Source organism: Ictidomys tridecemlineatus, chromosome 11 (genome assembly GCF_052094955.1).
Source record: "Ictidomys tridecemlineatus isolate mIctTri1 chromosome 11, mIctTri1.hap1, whole genome shotgun sequence".
Classification (NCBI taxonomy): Eukaryota; Metazoa; Chordata; class Mammalia; order Rodentia; family Sciuridae; genus Ictidomys; species Ictidomys tridecemlineatus.
Window position 1 is genome coordinate 125,735,572 of NC_135487.1, and position 19,603 is coordinate 125,755,174.

Sequence of the window (19,603 nt, forward strand, 5' to 3'; positions counted from 1 at the left end):
GTTGGCTGTTTATCCCTTGTCATTTATTTATTCCATAATTATGTTGTGCTTTTTGTTTTGTAAACAGTAATGGAACATACATATTTATGTGTTTTGAAAGAAAACTTTGAGTTTTTTAAAGAACTGTTCCATTTTTAGTTTCTTCTTGGGGCAGGGAAGAAGTTAACCAGTTAATTTGTTTTGAAATATTTAGGCATTCTTTGAGTTATAAAATTGTGATGCAGGGATTTGTGGATGAGACATTCACGTGTGAAAGATAACTTCACTAGTTATCCGCTTACGCAGAATAAAGTGTGTATATGTACATAAAATGTAAGTAATCTTAACTCCATTGTGCAGTGCCTTTTAGATGTTCCGCTTTCTATAAAGTCTTCAAATTTTTGCATATATATTATATATATATGATGTAATGTTATAGAAATATATGTATAATATACATATTTTTTCCAGGGGTATCTGATAGCTCTGTATTTTGTTATGGAAGTTGAAAGAAAAAAGTATTTTACCTCAGAAATTAAAGTTAAATAAAAAAAAAAAGTACTTTTAAGTAATGTTTGTGGAGTGCTGATTTTGTTGTTCATTATTCTCTGTGGCCAAAGGATTTGCAGGGTCCGCACCAGCTCCCCCAGTCCACACTTTTTTTTTGTCTTTTTTAGTCCTTTTCCCCCCAGGCTGAGACCGGAACCCAGGGCCTTGCTCATGCTAGGCAATAGGCAGTAGGCAAGCGCTGCGCCTCTGAGCTAAATCTTTAACCCTGCACAATTTTTTCTTCTTCTGCCTGGGCACCCACATGGGGAGGAATAGCTCTCAACTGTGGTGGAGCTTGTCATTTTCCTTGAGTGGGTGGCTGCTGCCCGATACAGGAAACTGAAGCCAGGGACCCCGAGGGGAGTTCCTGTCTGGAGATTGTTTTCAGGGTCCATCCGAGTACATAGCAGAGGCAGGCACAGAAGGCCACAGACCGCGTGACACCATGTATGTGAGATTTCCAGGAGAGGCAGATCCAGAGGGACCAGACAGAGATTGGTGGTGCCCAGGCAATTCATTTTGGGGCAATGAAAACATTCTGGACTTCTAACAGAAACTACTGAAGTAAAATCACTCTGGAAGGACGTTATGGTATGTGGCTCTCAATAAAGATCGTTTCATGGTTGGTTTTCTTGTCTTTAAATTCAGGATGTGCCTGTGCCAGGGAAACAGTATTTCCTAGTACAACAAGAGTCCAAGGGGAAGAAGGGAGTCTTTGTGGGTTTTGAACATCATATAACACACTTCAAGGGAAAGGGTGCCAACAGGAATCTCATTTTACCCATGGGAGAAAGGCAAGATGACTTTTTGAGGATCCCAACATGCCAGGTGTTAAGTTTGGCTTCTACTAAAAGGTAGGAGTTGTAGAAGGGTGTGACTGAGTGGTAAGGGTGCAGGTGAAGAGGCAAGTGGATTAGGAAGGATCTTAGAAGATCCTACATTTTGCATTTTTTTTTCTTCTGGCAATAACCATCCTGGGTGCTTTACAAGAGTTTGGACCAGGCCGATGAGGGGCATGCACGGAAGGCCATCAGAGAAACTACCCTTCAGAGCAATATCTGTTCAGGAAGACTCAGCCCATTGGAAGTGGGGGTAGGAGGGGGACAAAACGACAGGCTCCCTGGTGGACTGCCTAGAGTAACTCAGGTCAGGAAGCTGGAACAGGTTCAGTTAAGTCCCTCTTGCTTCTGTCATTGTTAAAGGGAAAGAAAGGCTTGTTTTGTTTTAGGAACAGACTTGAACAGAGTTTTGAGATGCGGATTCTAAGCAACAGGCTTTGCCAGCCTAAGTTGACCTCTCAGTGCTCAGAATTGGATGGTAAGTACTGAATTTTTCACAAAGAGGAGAGACTGAGGAGGAGACCGAGCCTGGAGGTGAGAACACCATGGGTCTGGGAACAGAGGAGAAGGAGGGAGGATGAGGCCGCCCAGCCTTAGTCGTGGGTTAAGGCTATTACTAGGGAATAAAGCCTCCCGTGGCTCCCCGTTTCCTCTGATGCAGCCTTGCTTGGAAGGCCTCTAATAATCTGGCCCTTGCAGCCTCGTCCTTCACCACAGAGGCCTGCCCGCACTCCCGGGCCCTACCTAAGCTGCAACCAGAACAGCAAGGCATTCAGAGCACTTACGACGTGCTGGTTTTCTTCGGTCTGCTTAGTCGTATGAACTCAATCCTCAGGACGACCCTCTGGGTAGGTGCCGGTCATCCCTGCTCTACTGAGGGGAACCCTGAGTCTCAAAAAAGTGAGCCAATGTGACCCAAGTGCCCAGTGCCTGTGCTTTTAACCACACTGCTACAAGGCCTCAGCCATGCTGAACCACTGATGTGTCTGCCCCACCTACCAGAACACTCCTCTACTTCCAATCAACTGTATCTTCTCCAGAGTTCAACTCGTGTGTCACTGCCTTCAGGGTCCTTTCCTGTAGGACACTGACCTAATGTCACCCTTTCCACACTTCTTGTCATTGCTGACTGGTCTGCTTCTTACCCAACAGCCACGAAGCCAAGGGCCAGCACAGGCAGGGCTCAGTTCATCTCCCTTTCTCCACTGCCTACCACACTGCCCAGGATCGAAGGTGCTGGACAAATGTGGATTAAACGAATAACAAGAAACATGAGGGATGTCTGACTATGGGGACAGAAAACACAGGTTTGGAACATGAGGACAGGCAAAGGGATAAGGGGAGAGTGATACATGGAGGGTCTGGCTTGTAGGCCCCAGAGGAGGGCCACCTGGCAGAGAAGCTGAGCTTGTTGTGGGGGAAGGGGCCTTTCCCAGCACAGCCTTTGCTGCCTCCCCTGCTCCTGCAGTGACTTCTCCGTCTCCTTCCCCTCTGCAACTCAACTTCCTGCTTCCTTCAGACTTGCCTCTCCTCCAGTGACATACAGGACATGTTCTTATTTGCCCAAGTAGAATGTGGGCAAGAAAAATAGGAACTGAAAGCAGAGAGCCCTGGCCCTGAAGGTGCCCCCTGCCTCCCAGTCTCCCAGACACTTCTAGTTCTGCACAGCCCCACCTGGGCTTCTCCCTTCCCGCGCCCCGTCTGGGAGTCACACACAGTTCCAGCTTCACATTCTACCCCTTCTGCAAAAAAAAAAAAAAAAAAGTGGGTAGGAGTCCCCGGGAAAGCCTCTGGTCTCAGACAGGCCCCTCCTGTCAGGTTCGGTTCCTCAGAGTCACGTTGACTCCCACTCCTGGAGGAAGATCGGAGGGAGATAATCTGTAACCAGCTCTACTCCCAGGTCCCACCCCTGCCAGTTAACTGACTCCAAGACCTTGAACAGTTTAAGGAACTTCTCTGAGCTTCAGTTTCCCTATTTGTAAGGATTAAATGCATGCGCATAAAGCAGTAGGCAAAATCTTTCTTTAATGAGTGGCCAAGATGCTTAGGTGAGATTGAGATCCCCCTATCATCAGGTTCCTGTCCTCTGTGTGACTTTGTGCTTCACAATTTTTTCTAGAGCTGTTTTTACAAAAGTGAGGCCCAGAGAGGGTGACCACCTAGAGATTCAAACCAAGGCCAGCAAACTTTCCTCCCTGAAGACACACTTTCCTCTCAGCATCCAAGAATCGGACACGCAAAACAGGGGTTGGTGGGAGGCCAACCTGAGGTGTTTTTCCAGGTGTCCTGCCACAAGTGTGGAGACTTGGCAAGAACCCAACCGGAGGGGAAAGCAAGCCCCTGGGGGAGCCCTGAGCTCTGAACAGGCTCCAGAGACTGGCCTGAGGAACAAAGATCAAAGCATTCCAGAATGCAGAGGAGCTCCCCTGAGGCCAGCCACCCCTACCCTGTTATCTGTTAGTTCCCTCCCAGGTCCAGGATCTGGGGATCAGGTTGGGCAGACAATGGAGAGGGAGCACTCACTCCAGAGGATGCAGCCCAGAAAGGGGAAGTGAAGTCTGAGGCCAAGCACTAACAGGCTCCGTCCCTCTTAGTCTGTGGGGTCACTGACATCAGTCCACCTTCAGCCCAAAGACTAGTTCAGAAGAGCTACGGTTCTGTGAAGGAGGAAGTCTCCAGTCTCTCACCTGGAGTCCTGCAGGGTCTCACCAGGAAAGGGAGGATGAGAGGACCCTCTACAGGGGCAGAGGTCAGCCTTGGCCAGATTCCAGCTGCAAAAGACGGACCCTGTGTTCCAGTGTGTCATCAAGACTTCTGACCTGTATGGTTGGTGCACACCTGTAATCCCAGCGACTCGGGAGGCTGAGGCAGGAGGACTGCTGAATTAGCAATTTAGCAGCGAGAACTTGTCTTGGGGGTGTAGCTCAGTGGTACAGTCCTCGTTGGTTTGATCCCTGGTACCCCCACCTGCAAAGGAAAGACCATCTTCTGTTTTTTGCCTGGATTCCTCAAGTTCTAGAAGCATAAACAGGTGAGGGGATAGGAGGCCCAGTCACAATCCCCAGAGGGTCTTGAGATTTAAGTGTCTTCTTTGTATTACTTTTGCCTCCTCAGTAACCAACATGGCAGGGAAGGGGCTGAGAAAGAGGCACGGGGTAGACAATCTATTTCCAGAACATCACAGATGGAGGAAACTTGTTCTCCCACTGGTGGCCCAGCTGAAGGAAATCTTCACCTGCCCCATGGGGGCCAGACCTCCTACTCCCTGCTATAAAGAAAAATGAACATTTCTAGCTTCTTCTCACATAAATTGCATTAACTTCCTCCATTCACAAAATTATCTTCTACGGAAGATGCCGTTACTACCCCCATTTTGCAGATGAAGGAAACAGAGGTCAAGGAAGTTAAGTGAACTGCCCAAGGTCAACACAGTGAGTAACCCAGACAGGACTCACCCTGAGCTTCTGGTTCCAAAGTCCATGTTTTTCTTCAAACACCTCCTGGCCTCTCTGGTGACACACATGGCCTGGAAAGGGAGGGTAGGGATTGACTTGCTTTTAAAGAGACCCCAGATTTCTCTAAGGGAACCTTGTGGGTTTGTCGCCAGTTGGAGCTCCTCTAGAACAACCTCAGGGCCAGAGAAGAACAGTCACCCATCCATCGAGTCAGCCAGTCATGAAACAGCCATTGGCTGACGTTGGCCATGTCATGGGAGTCCCTGTCCTTCAAGGGCTCACAGTGTGTTTGGTGGGGAACAAACCGACATAATGAACTGAAATACAAGGTGACAACAGTCACGCATTTATTCAGCCAGGCCCTGCCCTGTCATTACAAAGTCAGATGAGCAGTCTTGACTAGTCAGGCGCTTCCAGTCCAGCAGACAGGACAAATCAGGAGGCTCTGCCTCCCACTCAGCCCAGTGCTTTTTTTGGGAATGGGACGGGCACTTAACCATGGAGCCACACCCCCAGCCCTTTTTTATACTGTATTTAGAGACAGGATCCCACTGCGTTGCTTAGGTCCCTGCTAAATTGCTGAGGCTGGCTTTGAACTCGTGATCCTCCTGCCTCAGCCTCCCAGTCACTGGGATTATGGGTGTGCACCACCACGCTCGGCCCAGTACTCTTTCCACAGTGCCATTCCTTCTCTCTATCCTCAGGGTGGCTGTAACTTTTCAGGTTGCCACAGAATTCTCAGTGTTACCCAGGTGGTAGCACACATCTGTAATCCCAGTGACTAGGGAGGCTGAGGCGAGAAGATGGCAAGTTTAAGGCCAGCGTGGGTAATTAGCAAGTTCCATCCCAAAATAAAAACAGGGCTGAGGGTGTAGCTGAGTGGGAGAGAGCCCTTGGGCTCCATCCCCAGTACAGACAAGAATTGTCAAGGCTGACCTGGGCCTGGGGCCTGCAGGAACTCAAGTTTCCCACACTCCTGGGGAAATTCTCCTAAAAATACAACCCTCAGGTCATCTCCAACATGCACGCAGTCCCCAGATGGACTAGTGCCCTTCACCCTTGGCACCAGCACCTCGTGGCCTCCTCCCCATCCTCAGACCCCAGGTTAGCCAGGGCTTGCGGATAACCAGTGCCCCAGAAGTAGAATAACTCGTCTTACCAATTAGTGAAATGCCGCCGGTAGGGGAGGACTAGATGCCTGCAAACCTAGTTCCTGCCACCCAGCTGGGTTGAGCTGTCCCCCCAGTATGACAGGCAAGAGGGACACGGAGAGGGGGAGACATCGGCCCATAAGGGCAGCCGAGAGTGGGATCAGTTTGTGAAGGAAGGAGGGAGTGAGTGGGGGAGCGGAGGTGGCGAGGAAGCCTGGGGGAGGGGCACCTAAGCACAGGTTGGGGCTATCGGGGCAACGGTGAGACTTTTGGGGGCCAGAGTGCAAGGCTGGGAGGCAGAGTCAGAGATAAATCCCCAAGGGAGGGGGTGAGCAGCGGAGGGGGGAGCCCCGTGAGCAGGGGAGCAGGCTGAGCAGGGCGCACCCCCAGCCTCCTGCCCATGGTATTGATCCGCTAGATTACTCAATTTCACCCGTATTGATCAGGTAATTGCTTTATCTCGGTTCTCATTTGAGCTCTGCATTCTCCTGGCTCCCCTTCTCTCTCCCTCTTGTTTTTTCCTATCAACCTGACACAGGGCTCCTTAACACAGCATCTATATATAAAGTTTGGTTAGGCTGCCTGGGTGTTTGGGGCTGAGGAAGGGGCGGAATGGAGGCAGAGGGACTCTAGCCTTAACTTGGAGCCTCTGAATTCTCCTTTTCCGAGAAATCCTTCCTGGATCCAGGTGGTGGAAATACGCACCCATCCCAGATGCTCACAGGTCAAAAAAATAAATAAATAAATGAAAGGAGGGGAACTAGAGCCCCTGGGTGACCCCAAACTTCAGAAAATGAGAGCCTCAGCCTCCGTCTGCCTCTGCTGACCACCTCACCCTTCCTGCTTCCTGAACTGCAAGCCTTGAGCCCCCAATTACTACACCAGGCTCTGGGTGCACCTCTTTTTTTGTACCCCCACCCCTTTTTTTTTTTTTTTTTTTTTTGGTACCAGGGATTGAATCCAAGAGTGCTTAACCACTGAGCCGCATCCCTAGCCCTTTTTTTTTTTTTTTTTTTTTTGGTACATATTTTATTTTGAGACTGAGTTGCTCAGGGCCTCACTAAGTTACTGAGGCTGGCTTTGAACTTGCGAACCTCTTGCCTCAGCTTCCCGAGTGGCTGGGATACAGGCGTGAGCCACCATGCCTGGCCTGGGCGTCCCTCCTGTAGGCCTTCGGAGCCTTGCGATTGTCCCTCTTACTGCTCTTCCAGTGCCTTTTAAACGGTGAAGGCGGCTGGCCCCCTCACTCTCCTCCCATTCCCCCTTCCCTGTCACTCCCCACAAGTCCTAGTGGCCTAACCCCCACCCTCTAGTGCTGGGGCAGCACACCTGGGCTCCAGGTAGAGAAATGGGAATTAGGGAAGGACACTCAGCCCCTCCCCACAGAGCCCCCAGGTCAAAGGAACCCCCAATCTGGCTCCTGGCTCCCCGAAGTCCCCAGTGTGAGGGAAAAGACCCGCCTAAGATCAGGCAAGAACCCACACAAAAGATAGAAAAAGATGCAGTCACAGTGGCACGTGCCCTAGTCCCAGTGACTTGGGGGGTTGAGGCAGGAAGATGGCAAATTTGAGGCGAGCCTCAGCAAATTAGTGAGACCGTGTCTAAAAACATATATATATTTTTAAAGAAAGAGTGAGAGTGAGAGAGAGAGAATTTTTTTTAATTTTTTTTTTTTTTTTTTTTTTTTTTTAGTTCTCGGCGGACACAACATCTTTGTTGGTATGTGGTGCTGAGGATCGAACCCGGGCCTCACGCATGCCAGGCGAGCGCGCTACCGCTTGAGCCACATCCCCAGCCCCTCTAAAAATAAAAATTAAAAAAAAAAATAGAAAGGGCTGAGAGTGTCGCGTGGGGTAAGGCAACCCCAAGTTGGATCTTCAGTACCAAAATAAACAGGAGACAGACTAAGCCCAAAGGAAAAGCGAGCGGCAGGGGACCCTGACAGGAGTCAGTTCTCTCCATCTTCAAGAGCTCAGCCCTGGGAGAGCTCACTGGCCACAGCTCAGAAGACCGTAGGATACATTCCGAAATGGTCATTCTCAGACGGAACCACCCTGACGCCAGGATAGCAGGGCCCCAGCCCAGGGGCAGTGAAGAGCAGGTACCCACCAAGAGCCATGTCCTTTCGTCTAGCCCACACTCTGTGTCCCTAGTACCCTACCATTCCCCACCCAAACAAAGGAGTCCCTGCCAAGCTGGGCCTCCAACTTGAGATCCTCCTGCCTCAGCCTCCCACGCAGCTGGGATTACAAATGCAGGCCACTGCGCCTGGCCTTCTCTTGGAGTTTCAAGACTCCAGGAGATTATAACCCAACTCTCTCTCCCCAAAGCCTCCTGACCTGCCCCCCCCCCAAGTCCATGCTCATTACCCAGGAGCATCCCAGGCCCCACCCTGTCCCCCTGGAGGAATGGAGTCTACCAGGTAAGAGAGGGGATGACTTAAAGCCAGCATCGCACCCTTGGCACTAAAGAAGTGCCCTTGCTGAAGGAGGCAGAGAGCACAGCATAGGATGGACACGAGAGGGGAGCCCCCCTGCGTCCTCTATATGTGTGTACCCATCGGCCCTGAGCAAGTAGGCAACTCTCTCTGCCCTTCTTCCCACAGGAGCCAGCAGAAGTCTCTAGGGTTTTCCAAAGCAGGAACAACCCATCCCTTCTTCTTTCTTTATTAGCTTCCAGAGTCCTCCCTCTGTGCTCTAGGGAAGTTCCTCCTTTAATCTAGCTAGCAATCCTCCCACTGCTCCCAAGGTCTTTCCCCAGCCCAGGGTTCTCTTCCATGTCAATGCCTTGATCTTCCCATCTTCTCTGACTCTCCGCTCCCCAACCTTCTCCCTCCTTTTAGCAGCTCCTATGTGAAGAGGGAGACAAAGCCAGGCGCAGTGGCGCACACACAGACACCCACGGGCAGCCTCCCAAGAAAGCACACACCCAGAGCAGACACCCACAGAATCGTGCACCCTCACATGCACATGCACACCCAGGCTCACACACCCACGTCACCAGAGAGAGGTCCGCGTGGACCTGTGGGCACACACAGTCCCCTCACATCACGCACTGGAAACACAAAACCTGACACACACACTCCTACGCAGGAAAACACAGTCACAGGCACAGAAAAATGTGCACTGGCTGCGCCAATCCTCAGAGATGCTCCATGCACACCCACGAGCAGAGACAGATACACATTCAGACGCCCACGGAGACACAAACAGTGTCATCCTGGAGCCAGGAGCACAAAGATGCCTTCTCGGCACCCAGGCACCCAGGTGGGAGCTGATCAAAGCTCCAGGGCTCCTCCCTGTCCCGCTGGGGACTTGGGAACACCCTTAGGGTTTGGGGCGAGGACAAAGGGCTGGAGATCCCAGGCCACAGGCAGCAGCCCCATCCGGGAGAGCCAGGCAGGGGGCCGTCCACCCGCCGCCCGACTCCGCCCCCCGCGGGCCCTGCCCAGGTCCTGGGACTGTCCTGACAGCGGACAGCGGACAGGCGGTGGCCGGGGCCTCGCTCCCCTCGTGGGCCGGGCGGGAGGGGCGGAGAAGTGTGAGCGAAATGGGTTTATTACTAGGAGTCTGTTGCCTCGATTGGTATCGATCCCCGCATGTCACCTTCCATTGCCGCTAATGGGACATGAAGAGTCTCCACGACACCACAGCCACGGGCTCCACACCGTAGCCTCCCCTCCCCCAGCCTCCCGACCTGCTTCCGGAGGCGGCTTCCAGGGCGGCCTTGGCCACGGCTGCGTCCTCCCCATCCTCTCCCCATCCTCTCCCCATCCTCCTGGGGTGGCCTCCTCGACTCCTTCTCCCCGTTCTTTGTCTCAAGTCGGATTTCCTCTTCCTCCCAGTGTTTGCCTGGCACCTCCTTTCTATTTCCCCTCTCTGGCCACCTAGAGACCTTATCCCTCTATTCAGGGGCAGCACCCCCCATCTAGTGGGGTCACCCCCACTCCCCTCCCCACTCTGAAAGGGGCCCATCCTGTCTGGGATACAAGGCCCCTTTTCCTCAGCAGCTGGTAAGGCCAGGTTATAAACAGGCCTTTGGGTCAGGCACAGCGGCACACATCTGTAATCCCAGTACTCCAGGAGGCTGAGGCAGGAGGATCCAGTTCAAGGCCAGACTCAGCAACTTAGTGAGGCCCTGACTCAAAATAAAAAATAAAAAGGGCTGGGGATGTAACTCAGCGGCAAGATGCCCCTGGTGCAGTCCCCAGTACTGCAAAAATAATTAAATAAATAAACAATCTGCCACAATTGGACTGGTCAGGCCTTCCGGAAACTGGTCAGGTCCCCCAAACTTCACACCACTGGTGGCCATGACCCCTGGCCAGCTAGAGAGGGAGAGATGAGCCTCGTTTTCCTGGCTCCTTCTTATTCTATGTCAGGGGTAAAGAGGGCATCACCCCCACTCTATCTACCCCACCCCTGTGCAGCTCTCCCCAAGATCTGAGCCCACCCTAGACTTCAGGTCCCACCGTGTATGTGCGTGTGTGTGTGTGTGTGTGTGTGTGTGCGTGCATATGTGTACACACACTGAGGATTGAATCTCCAGCAGGCAGGGTCTCACTAAGTTGCTGAGGCTGGCCTTGAACTTGCGATCTTCCTGCCTAGCTCCCTGAGTCTCTGGGATTACAGGCATGAGCCGCTATTCCTGTAGGTCCGCCCATTTTAACGTCAGCCATCCAGGGTGGTGAACCCTCATGCAAAGCCGACAGGCTCTGACCCAGCCTCTGCTGCTCTTCCCTGAGTGTGGGCACTAACTGGCGAATGGCGGGCTCACACAGATCCTCCTTTGGTTTTCCCTGGGAGAAGCCTGGGGCTTGCCTGGACCTCTTGTTTGCTAAGCCCTGGAGGCCACAGCAGAGCCGATGAGAAGGGGCTGTTCCCGATCTTTTGGTCCCTTCTTGACCCAAGTGGGTGCTGAGAAACATCCCCAAAGTGGCAAAGGCTGACTCCTGCCCCAGAAGTTCTCCATTTGCACCCTCTTGGCTAGAGCCTGCTCTGGCGCTGTGTCAGGGGAGTGAAGGAAGCTCCTTGGGGACAGCTAGTGGGCATGGAGTCAGGTTCTGCTGGTCTTGTTCTGCTTTTGCTGCACCAAGGACTGAACCCCAGGCCTCTCAGTGCTCGACCACCAAACTACAGCCCGAATCCTTTTTTTTAGGGACAAGGAATCACTAAATTGCCCGCCATCTTCCTGTTCTCCTCCTGCCTCTGCCTCCCCCAGGGCTGGGGGTCACAGCATGAACCACGGCGCCTGGCTGCACTGGGGTTTTGAAGGCCCTTGGAGTGGATGGGGCATAGGAGGTGTCAGAGGCTGGGGTGCCTTTGGGTTTCCTAACTTAGAGACGCTGGGGGACACCGTGCAAGGCGGCGATGCGCACAGAGCTGCTGTCATTTAGAAGGGGTCTGTAGATCCCAACCTCCACCACCCTAAGGGTGCTAGGGCACCAGGGATCCAACTCAGGGGCACATCCACACCCTATTTTGTATTTTATTAGAGACAGGGTCTCACTGAGCTGCTTAGTGCCTCACTTTTCCTTTTTTTTTTTTTTTAAGAGAGAGAGAATTTTTTTAATTTTTATTTTTCAGTTTTCGGCGGACACAACATCTTTGCTGGTATGTGGTGCTGAGGATCGAATCTGGGCCGCACGCATGCCAGGCGAGCGCGCTACCACTTGAGCCACATCCCCAGCCCCGCCTCACTTTTCCTGAGGCTGGCTTTGAACTCACTCCTGCCTCAGCCTCCCCAGCCACGGATCACAGGCCTGCGCCATTGCGCCAAGCAGGGCATTTGCTTTTAATTTCTTTCTCTTTCTTTTTTGATCTTTTGCAGTGCTGAGGATCAAACCCAGGGCCGTGCCCATGACGGTAAGTGCTCTACCATGAGCCACATCCACAGCTATTTGCTTTTATTTTGTTTTGTTTTTGGTACTGGGGATTGAACTCGGGGGCACTGACAGCCACATCCCCAGCCCTGTTTGTATTTTATTTAGAGACAGGGTCTCACTGAGTTGCTTAGTGCCTCGCTTTGCTGAGGCTGACTTTGAACTCGTGATCCTCCTGCCTCCGGATTTATTTTATTTTGTATTTGGTACCCGTGATTGAACCCAGAGGGGCTTTACCACTGAGCCACATCCCCAGCCCTTTTTATTTTTTATTTAGAGACAGGTCTCACTAGGTTGCTTACAGCCTCACTAACTTGCTGAGGCTGGCTTCGGACCTGCAATCCTCCTGCCTCAGCCTCCCAAGTGGCTGGAATTACAGGCCAGGCGTGCACCATCGCCCCCAGCTCTGAAACTCAAGTCTACAAGCTAGGATAGGGTGACAGTGAGCAAGAGGCAGACAGGCTCTCCAGACAAGGAAATACCAAGGCACCTAAGAGAAGCACCCGGGACACTGCAAGCTAGCCTCTTATTTGGGGCTGTCTTTCTGCTAGTGGCTTTCTTCGGGGGAAACCAAGTCGGCCTAGTCCTTGCCAACATCCTCTCTCCCCCTCCACCCAGCTCCCTGGCACCGTGTTCCATGCCAACCCTCCATTTGCAGCCCCAGCCCCCGCCCCTGCGCCATGAGGACCCTCTCCATGGCCCCCAGCTCCATCTCTTCCATCAATCAGCCTCTCTCTCACCTTTCCATCATGTTAGCTTCGGTTGATTTAACCAGAAAACAACCCCCAGAATTTAATTCCATGGCCCTCCATTCCCATCTCGATCAGCTCAGGGCTGGGAGGGGCTGGTAATGAGTGGGGAGGGGGAGCGGTGGGAAACTCGGCCTCTCAGAGTCAGGGGAGAAAAAAGAAAATCATATTGATTCCCCCAATGACATCCATCAATCTTCTCCTCCCTGTGAGTTGTCGGAAGATTGCACACAGGTCTGGCAGGCTCCAGGGTGACTTGGTCCCCAGAACTTTAAAGAGAGAGGCTCTGTCTTTGGCATCTACCCTCCTCCAGTTTCTCCTGAAAAACCTGTCTTGAGTTCAGTTACCTAAGTCCTCCATTCCCTCTCCAGGATATCCTGGAATCCTACCTCTTATCTTGTTCTTTAGCAGGCTATCTGATGCCCCTGTAGCCACATTCTCATTCTCCTAGCTGGCTTATTGCTCGGTTGGAAGTTCTTCCTGCTGTCTAACTTCAAGTTGAATTCATAAGAAAAAGGAAAAGACACCAGGCATAGTGGCACACACCTGTAATCCCAGCAACTCAGCAGGCTGAGGCAGGAGGATGGCAAGTTTGAGGCCAGCCAGCCTCAGTGATTTAGCAAGATCCTGTCTCAAAATAGAAATTTTAAAAGGGTTGGGGTGTAACTCAGTGGAGCAGTTGCCTAGTATGTGCAAGATCCAGGATTCAATTCCCAGTACTGCTAAAGAAAAAGAAAAAGTAAAAAGAAAATTATTTCCTAAAACTCCAAGAGAATAGGTAGAATAAGTGCATAAAAATCCTTAGAAAAAGAGATTGAGTGAACTGTTGGTATTTGTTTGAGACCAAGAAGAAAAGTTATAAATTGTAAAGATCCAGAACCAATATGTGAGCAAAGCTGGGAGTCTAGGACTTAGAGGGAGAAGCCAGATGTGGTGGGGTGAAGTCAGAGGTTGTGAAGGCTGGTTGTTTTCCAGGTCTGGTCTGTATCTCCAACAGAGAGAAGGGTTGACAGAGCAAAAGGTAGACAGCTGGAAGGACAGGTCTGCATTACTTCCAAGAGTTGAAGAAGAGGTGGTCCCTCACCAGTCTTCCTCTTGGCCAAACACTGTAGGAGCCATCTGCTCCAGAAGAGGCTCTGGATGCAAAGGACTCAGAGAAAGACACTCCTCCCACCCCACCCCCACGGGTGGAGGCGCACGGGAGGGGGCGCAGGCCGGTGGTGCCGCTGGCCCCCGAAGGGTTAATGCTATTGTCTGAAAACCACAGCAGCTCCCCTGGGAGCTTGGAGATCCCGCTCTCATTTTAAGTAACCCTAACGCTGTGATGAGCGTGATGAGCGCGGGGTCGTCGCTGGGCGAGGAGTGCGCCAGAGGAGCTAGCTGCGCTGCGCTGCGCTGCGCGCGGGGACTTGGCTGCTGCACCTCGGTAAGGGACTGGCACCGAGGGACGGTCTCTGTGCTCCCACCTCCACCCCCTGTGGAGCCAGTTGTGGGCAGTTGGGAAAGGGAAGCTTCAGGAGGTGGAGAGGCAGTGAAGCCTCCTGAGAGGTGGCGGGACTTCCCCATCCAGGTGTGGGACATGCAGTGCCAACCTGGGCACCTGCAGGAGAGCGTCTGTAGGGCAGCAGACCCAGCAGGCACCTCTGCCCAGGTTGGCACAGCTCTCCGGACAGCCCACTCCTGGTCTGCAGGGTCGAGCTGGACTCTGGGGCTGAGGTGCATGATGGCCTTGGCACCTCCCTGACCTGCCATATGCGCCCCGGCGCCAGCGCTGCCACCCCAGTGGGTCTGAAGTCAGGGCTGGCAATCAGCTCTTTCTACTGGGCAGAGGGAGGCAGGTGAAGCTGTGGGCATCACAACGTGGGGACCTGAGAAGCAGCGGTGGGCACAAGGGTACAAGGAGGAGGGTCATGTGCCCTCCTGGGCCAGGCAGGGTGACTCCAATGGAGGCCTCTGGTGGGGTGAGGGGTGCTGCCCCACCGGCCTCCTCCCTTCCCAGACTCCTGGTTCTTCCCAAAGAACTAGAACCAAGAAGCCAGAGGTCTGAGAGCGAGTCCTCGCCCTCACTGGCTCCAGAGCCCTGGGACGGCGAGCGCAGAGGCAGGCTGGGGGCCCGGAGGGGGAGTCCTGCCTTCTCCCCACCCCTTCCCAGCAGAAAGACTGTGGGTGCCCCTGCCCTCCCTTTTCTGGCTCTGCCCAAGGGCAGTGGGCCCCAGAGGGCACAGGGACCAGGACCTGTGGATGGAGCCTGTGGTTGGGCCTGGCATTTGGGAGAAGTCTGGGGGCTGAGGATCGGGGTTGAGTCAGAGCTGTCTGTCAAAGGCTCCCAGCTATCGAGGCCACCTCTGGTGCCCACTGCTGATGTCACGGCCCCATTTTTGTGGTCCCTGTCCTTTAGCCCCAGGCCAGTGGGCCGTCCCACCCGGCCCAGCTCTTGGGTAGGCACTTTCACTTCCTCTCTCCCAGCCTGGCTCCCGGCCACCTCAGCTCCTGGCCGGGGATTTCTTGTCCTTGGGTGGGGACACTGAAGAGGGGGTTTACCCAGGGGGCTCCCCAGGCAGGCTGACAGGAAAGCTCTGGAGGGAACCCATGCCCAGGTGTCCCTGGGGAAGGAAGCTGGAGGGATTCGGGGCGTGGGGACGTGAGGCTGTAAAAGTCCAGGAGCCACAAGCTGGGGCTACAGTCAGCTTCCAGTTCTGAAGCAAGGGTGAGAGTCGGGGCAGGAGGGGAGAGACAGGGAGGCAAGAACACAGAGAGTGACAAGGAGAGGCCGTGACAGAGACAGGGCTGAGTGATAAGACAGAGATCACCCTGGAAAAGAGGAGGCCAGACGGAGATGGCCACCAAGAAAGACAGGAAAAGACACAACAGGGAAGAGAGAAAAGAGGGGAAAGGTACAGCACACATCTCCCATCCTAGTAATCTGGGAGGCTGAGGCAGGAGGATCACAAGTTTGAGGCCAGCCTCAACAATTTAGCAAGACCCTGTCTCAAAATTTAAAAAATTAAATAAAAAGGGTTGGGGATGTGGCTCAGTGGTAAGTGCCCCTAGTTTAATCACGGGTACTGGGAGGAGGGAGAACGTGCCATAAATGGATGGTGGCAGAGGAGGAAGACCAAGGAAGCTTGGAGGATGGGGAGTAGCAGGAAGGACGAGGAGAGAGGCATCATGGAGGAGCAAATGAGCAGAAGACAAAGGCCGCATGCCACAGACCAGCAGGGGTCAGATGCAGAGTCCCAGCCGGGAAGCCTGTTGCTGGGTAGCTCACGTCCCATTCCCCTAAATCTGAGGTCCCTTAAGGTGTGTGTGAGGTTAGTGACTTTCCCCCCGACCTTCGACTGCCCGTGTGACTGCTCCCCAGGTTGGATTTCTGGGTTTGGATTTCTGTTCCCGGGAGTCACACAAACCTTTTAAATCCCATGGCCCCTAGGGACCAGGGACAAGAGCAGCAAGGGGCAGGTTGGGAGCAGGGACTGCGCCAAGATCTGGGTCTAGGCGAGGGCCTGGAGAGGGAGCCTGGAGGCGGCTCAGGGCGAGGAGGGGAGAGGGTGGGCTGAGGCTGCTGGAGGAGCTGACTCCCAGCCCCAGCAGGAGGGGCAGAGGTTCAAGGTGCCCCGGTCTCTGCCAGCGTGTCCCTTGGTCAGGGAGGAAGGGAAAGGAGACTGAGGGGAGGCTGCCCCTTCCCTAAACTCCCCCAGGTACGGTGGCCGGCTTTGCCCTCCCAGCCCCCAGTTCTTCTTGCTCTCCTACCTAAGCAGCTTTACTTAATAGCATTAAGCAGGTCCCAGGACTCCCCACCCTCCACTTGGGGCCGAGATCAAGGGGAGAGACCAGAGGCTCCTAATCAGATTGGGGATTTGGCGGACGGGAGGGGGCTGTGCAGTTTGTTCAAAGCTAACAAGCATAAAATATCCCCTGGGGACTGCCACCGCTGTCTCTGAGGGGCTTCTTTCCCACCCTGATCCCTGGGGCTCATCTTTCACCCAGCCCCCACCCCCAGGGCCATACTCGACTTTATCTGCATCACTATTTCTGTCTCCTCTCTGGTTCACTCTCCCTCTCGCTGATCCCGACGGTCGGCCTTTGTATTTATAAACAGTTCCATTTTCCCACTGAATCAATCAAGCAGTCCCTGGGAAGACTCGGTTTTGTCCAATCGATCAGATTATATCGTCGATTCATTCCAGCTGCTTGGAAGGCCCCTAACCACAAAATGACTTTCTGTACCAGGTTTTGTTTGTTTGTTGTTTGCATACCTGTAACATTGGGCTTAAACACTCTTGGCTTTTTAAATAGGTGTATTTGTGTATGATCCTGTCTTTCTTGTCCTCTCTGTCCATCTGGTTGGCTCTTCTCTGACTTCCTGGGATCTCTGTGAAATATTTTTCTGGCAAGGAAAAAAAAATGGACATTTAGGAACCTGGGAGACTCCACCTCACCTACTCACAGCACTTTGATTTTGTAAGTTCACATCGTAGGGTGGGAGTGCAGTGCTTCCTTAGGGGCTCAGGGCCTCCCGCCCAGCCTCACCTCTCCGCTCCCAAATTTTCATCCTCAACTTTTCTGCCTTGATGGACTGATTGCAGCTCAGCTCAGAGTCAGACAGACCTGTTCCCATCCAGCTCCACCCCTTGGCCAGGATCTTATGCAAGTCTTTTAATCTCTTTGAGCCTTAATTTCCTCGGCTTGCAAAACGTAGCTAATAGCCACCTCCGAGGATTATTGTGAAGAATCGATGAAGTTACACTTGAAAAAAAAAAAAGTCAAGTCCAATGTTAAGTGGGTGAAGAATTTGCTTTGGACATTTCCTTTGGCTCTAAACCCTGACTTCAGACTGAGTCTCCAATGTTATCATCATTATTTATATTGCTTTTATTAAATAATGATCTAAAACCTACATGTATTGTAATGAACAGTTATATTAGCCAAGAGGATTAACCTAATTGTTATAATCAGAATGATGATGATGATGATGGTGGTGATGATGACAGCAATTCTTTGCTGCTATAACCCTTCCAGGAACCCAAAGTGCTTTAGACAAACCACGCTGGCCATTCAAGATTGGGTTACGGTCCTTTTTGATTTATAGTTCTTAATACTCGTCCTCCTCTCAGGCCACTGCAAGGGTGTCGCCGGGGGGTTACAGGGGCTGAAGAAGCTGCGTAGTCAGTGGTCAGAGGGCCACCAAGCTTTGTGTGATTAATCCACAGCACAAGGGGGAAGGAGCCCCAGGGCCTAGAGGACCAGGAGGAGGGGACAGAGTGGGAATGAAAGGACTGGGTGCAGTAGCACGCGATTGTAATCCCAGAGACTAAGGAGGTTGATTCAGGAGGATCATCAGTTTGAGGCCAGCCTCAGCAATTTAGAGAGACCCTGTCTCAAAAATAAAGTAAAATACGAAATAGGGCTGGGGATGTAGCTCAGTGTTAGAGCTCCCCTGGGTTCAATCCCCAGTACTGCAAAAAATTTAAAAAATTAAAAAGTAAGGCTTTCCACACACAGAACTGGCAGGCTGCTGGAGGGCTGAGGATCCACAAGTGAGGCTTAGCCCAGGAGAGGCTGGGAAGGTACCACTTCCTTTTGTATTTGGCTGGCCTGGGGTTGTTGTTTTGTTTTTGTTTTGTACCAGGGATTGAACCCAGCAGCACTAAAGCACTAAGCCACATCCCCAGCGCCCCCCAGCCTATATTTTGAGAGTCTCCCTAAATTGCTTAGGGTGTAACTAAATTGCTGAGACTGGCCTTGAATTTGTAATCCTCCTATCTCAGTGTCCTGAGATGCTGATATCATAGGTGTGCCCCACTGCACCAGGCTACCACTTTGTTTTGTGTTTACATTTCTGTTTTTGTTCCTTTTTAAAGAGCAGGGAAAGGGTATTGCAAGCCTACCTTTGCAGCTGAATCTTTTAAATCTTTTTTTTCTTGGGGGGAGGGTGCATACCAGGGATTGAACTCAGGGGCACTCAATCACTAAGCCACGTCCCCAGCCCTATTTCGTATTTTATTTAGAGGCAGGGTCTCAATGAGTTGCTTAGCGCCTCACCATTGCCGAGACTGGCTTTGAACTCGCGATCATCCTGCCTCAGCCTCCGGAGCCACTGGGGTTACAGGAGTGCACCACCGAGCACAGCTACATCTTGACTCAGTATTGCTTCCCACTCTTTCACTTAGCTGTACAGCTTTAGGGAATGTGCCCGAACGTGCCCCCCTGAGCCTATACCTTGTGTGAGGTCTCAGCCTATGTCAATTTCAGTCCCTTATGCAGGCACAGTGAGGGTCTCCAGTGGTAGGTTTAATTGTACTCTTCTTGCCAGATCCCAGATATACCATGAGGTCCCAGATCCTCCAGACCTAGAAACACCACCAAATCCAACAGGCACCAGAGCAAGCTATAGAATTCCATCTGCTTCCTCCAGGGAACAGCTTTACCTCGACACCTCTCACCTTTGCATAAACACACCCCATTTCCAGCCAAAGTTCCTAAAATGAGACAGAAGCGCTCACTTTAGGACAAAAGAGGACTCCCCCCACCCCCAGTACCAGGGCTGTCTACCACTGAGCTACATCCCTAGCCCTATTTTTGAGACGGGGTCTCACTCAGTTGTCCATCCTCCTGCCTCAGCCTCCAGAGAAGCTGGGATTACAGGTGGCAGCACCACGCCCAGCTTCTTTAAAGTCTTCAGGCAACTGGGTCTAATAGAAAGTGCTGTGGAGTGGCGACTAATTCTCCAGGTGTCTTTGGTCAACTCACTTTCCCTCACTAAGCTCCTCTGGAATGTGGGGAGGTTGCTCCAGACACACCATCTCGTCCTCCAGACCTGAGCGCCTAACAAATTCTAGTTGAGAATAAAGCGTCATCATCGGAGAGGAAACCCCAGAGGCCAGGTTGTGTAATCCTGGTTGCACGCAGTCCTAAAAACACACAGGAATCTCCCCTGCCCCGACCCACCCCGAAGCAGTCCCCACATCCCCACGGCCACCTCTCCCATTCCTTCCCAGTC

The 19,603-nt window shown here is 52.5% G+C and overlaps 1 long non-coding RNA gene across 1 annotated transcript; it reads right to left on the reverse strand.

Moving 5' to 3' along the window:
* Nucleotides 1-91: 91 nt before the first annotated feature.
* On the reverse strand, nucleotides 92-19,462 carry LOC110598753 (uncharacterized). The gene is made up of 4 exons (XR_005734874.2): nucleotides 17,134-19,462; nucleotides 16,860-16,990; nucleotides 4,823-4,893; nucleotides 92-4,334 (listed from the first exon to the last, which is right to left on the reverse strand). It is a non-coding gene; the product is annotated as an uncharacterized LOC110598753 (long non-coding RNA).
* Between the last annotated feature and the right edge of the window lie 141 nt (nucleotides 19,463-19,603).